We start from the raw sequence: 4990 nt of genomic DNA, 5'->3' as shown, positions 1-4990 counted from the left end.
AAATGCTCATTCCTTTCTACCATGTATATGCTTTAAACAGACGACCTGACACTGCTTTAAATAGTTTCTATTCTATGACTAGACAAAAGCTCAAATAATTATCCTGTTCTATACTTAGAGAATATCTATTGGAAGGTACTTAATATTCCCCACTTCCTTAAAATAAACTACAAAATCAGGAGTCATCATTATGCTGTTCTAGCGCGGCCTCCAACTCAAGTGTCACACAGTAATTGTTATATTGGGGTTTTGTGACCTTGTTTGCAGCATGCACACCCAGTTGTGTCCAAGCCGAGTGTGCATGGACTATGAACTGTGCTCATAAAACTATATGAGTTCAGGTGCAATTGCGTGTTTTCTGGTCAACAGTGCTCCTGCTTCCTTCCCATGCCCTCAGTGGAAATACTTACCTCTGCTGCCACGTGCAGTATGCAACATACAAGTATTCACCCAGGACTGGAAGGTAATCCACAGCATGTAGCCCAGTATTACTGGTCACAATGCTGCAGCTGTATTGCTGCGGCTGGTAACAGTCCACAGGCTTTGTTCTGAGTTTACAGGGACCTCAGGATGGAGGCTTGTCACATGTGCTTGGTTGAACTTCCCCTGATCTTCTTGGAGCTTTGGTTTTACTTGATTTAGCTGTAACAACAATTTTTGTAATAACAGGAGACTATGGCTAATTTGTTTTACTATTGCTTTATATGGTGCAACCACAGTTTTTAATAGATATTAAAAATAAGTAGTCATTCTGTGTAGAGTGATGTATTTATGCCTCTAACATAATGCTACAGTGTACAGAAATAAAGGCCTGGTGGAAGAGCAGCGACCTTGAGAAGACAGTGGCTGCAGCGTAGAGTAGAGGTGTGGGATGAGAAGAGATGGGGCACAGGCCGGCACTGAAGACCCCAAGGCTATAAACAGCTTGCCAATGGTCAGGTAAAGAAACGCAGACTTGGAGCTGGACAAAACTCCTCTTAGGAGTAAAAAAGTGAAGAAAGAACAAATATCTAAGATAAATAAAATATAACATATATAGTTGCAGACCAGTGAAGAAGAAGCAAGGTGTAAAACTTTATTAGAAAACATGTAAAAATAACCTTTGGTGAGAGCTATTTCCAAAAGAGGAAAAAGGAGAGAAAGAAGAAGAAAGCATAAACACCAATACCATAGTCCTACAGGCACAGGACTCTGGATGCTGATGTTCCACTGTGCTCCCTCCACCAGATGGAAGCCACAGGAAGGTGAAAGAGTAAGCATGACACCAGGGGCAGGTACTAGACAGTGCATGCATAACGATTTTAACTGTAGGGTTAATATTGAGACTTTCTATACAATTCCTATACAATTAGATCTGGATTAATAATAATTCTTTGATTAGACTCCTAAGGTTGCAACTCTACTAACAATAAATTCTGTGTGACTTTACACATAGGGTGGGTTTCTCTTTGCCCATAACAGGTTTTTGCACGTAACAGCTCCTGCAGACTGTTGCTTCCCCATGTGGAAATGGCACCCACTTGGTGGTGGGCTGCTGGATGTTAGCCAGCCTTTGTGGCGTTTTTCATCAGGTCCTTTAATGCAGCTCTGCTGTCTCATCCAGTTGACCACAAAAGCTGCAAGAAAGTTTCTTTCTTCATTGTGACTCAATGCAACTGCTTATCTTCAGCCCATCCTTGAGAACACAAGTCAGTTTCATCAGCCTGAGGCATCTACTTGGATTTAAAAGTATGATCTGGTGAGCCTCAATCTCACCTCTGGTATAAAAAGAGCTTCTTTGGAGAAGGACGTATGAATCTTTTAAGCTTCCATTATTTTCTGCTTTTAGTCTCTAATAGTCCCTACTTTGCTACATGGTCTCCTTCAAACTCACTATGTTTCTTTTCTGAAGCTGGAGCGGCAGTGCCACAGAGGGCTAGAGCAGTCTCCAGAAATCCACAGGTGTTACCTGAGGTCTGTCACCAAACCCCTTCGTCACTGGCTTAAAAATTTCTTAGCTTATTTGCATCTCAATTCTCATCTCATAAATGGGTATTGAGGTTTTTCTGTGTGTCACTACTGAAGACTCTACATTCAGCAAAAGAATGACTGTCACTATATTTAGTGTATTGCACAGCACAGAGATGCTGGACTCTCTGTGAGACCCACCAGCTGCTTTATATAAGAAATCAGGGTCATAACTGCTGGATGAGAACAGAAATCAGAGCTGCCTCCTTAATCTCTTTTTTGGGGATTCCCAAAAATCTCTTTTTTGGGAAAACAGCACCCAAAATTTTAAACTCTCTTAAGAATGTAATTAATTTGGTGTCTCCTAATCCTTCTTATTTTCCTGAAGTTCCTTGACAGCAACTCAAAATTTAGGAATGCCTACATGATTCTGCTACCAGAAGTGCTGTGCAACTACAGTTGAAAAGCAAATGGTATATGGGGGCAAGAGAAAGAAACAGCGGTTAGAATAGCCTGAATAGTATGAATGTATTGCACATTTTCTATTTAAACCAATGCTGTCCGCCAGTTCAATTACTGCCAGTGTGTGGCTTTGGGCAAAGCAATTTTCTGCTCCACTTTTTCCATCTGTGAGACAAAGAAAGAGTGAAAATAGAAGGAAAAGAGGTTTAAAACCACTGCTTTTTCCCTCTGTTACTAAAGGCAAGAAATCACCTCTGTTCCTCTTTGTGCGTCAGAAGGCAGTACGCTCTCACCTCTCTTCACCTTTGCTGGAGCTACAGAGTTTGCCTTTCTCTACCTCCTACCTTAGCTTCTGCCTCACAAATGTGGCTTGAGCTAATGTCCACAGAGCACTTTGAGTACCTCGGTGAACAGCGTGGTATCACTATAAATAACACCCCATACACACCCCTAAAATGAGAATGACCCAGGCAGCAAATAAAAAGGGAAAAGCAAATAAATGGTATTCCTGTTGCACTGTTCTAGGTCATATATCTTTATGCATTTTGTTACTGTGAATTTAAGGTTGCGTTCTATTCACTTTAATTCTATTTGCCTGTGTAAGTGCCACAATATATGCTCTATTACGTCAGTATGTATTAAAAATGTGCAAGTAAGGAGCTTAAGGCTATTTAGATGGGCTCTGTTAGAAAAGAGATTGCAATGCAGTTTTTGGATTAACAGCGAAAGCGAAAGGTTTTTGGGAGGCCTTAATATTCAGTTGGCAATCCATATCTGGATCTCATTAGTGTGCAGCTAATTCTTGACAGAATACTTTATCCAGGATTATTCAGGTATTCAATTTAAAAATTTACAAAAGTATATTATTCGTATTTACCCGTGAAGATTGACAACTTATTCACACATTGAACTGTTTGAGATGTATGTGTCATGGGTTTGATAGGACTCGTTTCCCCTCTTATTTCCCACTTCCATTTTGGTAGCTGTATCTAACATTATCTAGGCCTGCATAATACTTTTATTTACATTTTAGGATTAAAAGTAACAGCAGGACTGTGTAATTGCTTGGCACGAGTTCAGGCCTTGTATTTTGCGGTAGTACAAAAAGCAACTGTGTTGGGAATACAAAAAAGTCTAGCAGTATTTAAGCATGAAATAAAACCGTATATTATTTTTGATACTCAATGGGTAAAAAATAAAGATTGGTAACTAAGGCTTTTCAAAAGCTAGGAGAGACCAAACTGTATTGGGTTCTACATACCTCCAGAAGGCGGCTACTCCCGGGACCCAAATGTTTCACTTTTGGGATGAGAAGCACTGACATAGTTATTGACTCAGCCCAGGGAGCAGTGAGGGACAGCCATGGGTGCTTGGCAATTCCAGAAATGAGCATGTTATAATGTTCATAGGCAGATGAATAACCTAATTCAGATCAATGCCAAATGTAAATTGCCTGTTGCTGATGGTGTAACTGTCCACAGAATCACACCTTAACGGGCTGGCTCTGTACTTAAATAGGTATATTGCAAAAATAAAATAAAAAGAAATGTTTAATCTTATAATTAAAGACATTCCTTCTTACTGATTTTAAAATATAATGAAATTTGATTTTGCTTGCTATGTAATTACTTGGTGATGTTTCATCTGCTTTAAATCAGGCCCCTAGTCCTGCGATTCTTATTCACCCATAGACAGTCCCACTGAATTCGAAGGAATACGTTCTTTTATCTTCCTCTAGAGTCACTGAGGATTATAAAGCTGAAATAAAGAAAATATATAGCTCAGAGGCAGATGTGTCTGTATAGATATTCTATTACGACTGGAATTTGTATGGCAGAACTGATGCATGCTCTAAATCAGTCAACCCACTTTACCAAAATAGACTGACTAATGAGAAGGCTAATCAGTAGGTTTGTGCATTGCAATTATTTGCCAGTTGCTTATTTTATTAAGTAATTTGCTATTGAAGCTCAGTCAGGACTAATGGGGAAAAATTGAATTAATACATGGTGAATAAATTTAATTGTCCTATTTTTGTCTATTTTAGAACAGAATACTATTAACTTGCATGACAATATTTTTTATTTCGGGTTGAAAGGGGGAAAGATAAATATGGCATGCATTACTGCTGAAGTAGATGTTAATTTGAATCAGTGCATGGTTAACACTCTGTTGACCAATTTAGGGAAAAAAGCATATTAAAGAATCAAGGGTAGCTATAAATCCAATAAATACACATTCTTACCCTCATGTAAGCGCTGCTGGCACAGAGCAACCCTAAAGCCAACGTACCCGGAGATGGAAGGAGCATCCTGCATCAGTATCTCTCGTTATTCCAACTGATTCATATGAGTTGAGCATTAACAAAGCGTTACTTAGAGCTGGTGTTGTGTATATTGGGGGCTGGGAGAGATCGTTCTTGGGAAGAACTGAGCAAGACTGTGTTTCTTACTGATGGTGTTTGGTCTTGCCCTGTGCTCACGTAACATTCAGCATGATGAGATACTAATCTTGAGTGGGTCTCTGCCTGTTATCACAACAGACTGAACAGTAGGTATAATAATGATCATAACAGCAATAA

This window comes from Numenius arquata, chromosome 6 (genome assembly GCF_964106895.1).
Source record: "Numenius arquata chromosome 6, bNumArq3.hap1.1, whole genome shotgun sequence".
In the NCBI taxonomy this organism is placed as follows: Eukaryota; Metazoa; Chordata; class Aves; order Charadriiformes; family Scolopacidae; genus Numenius; species Numenius arquata.
This window is presented reverse-complemented; position numbering follows the sequence as displayed.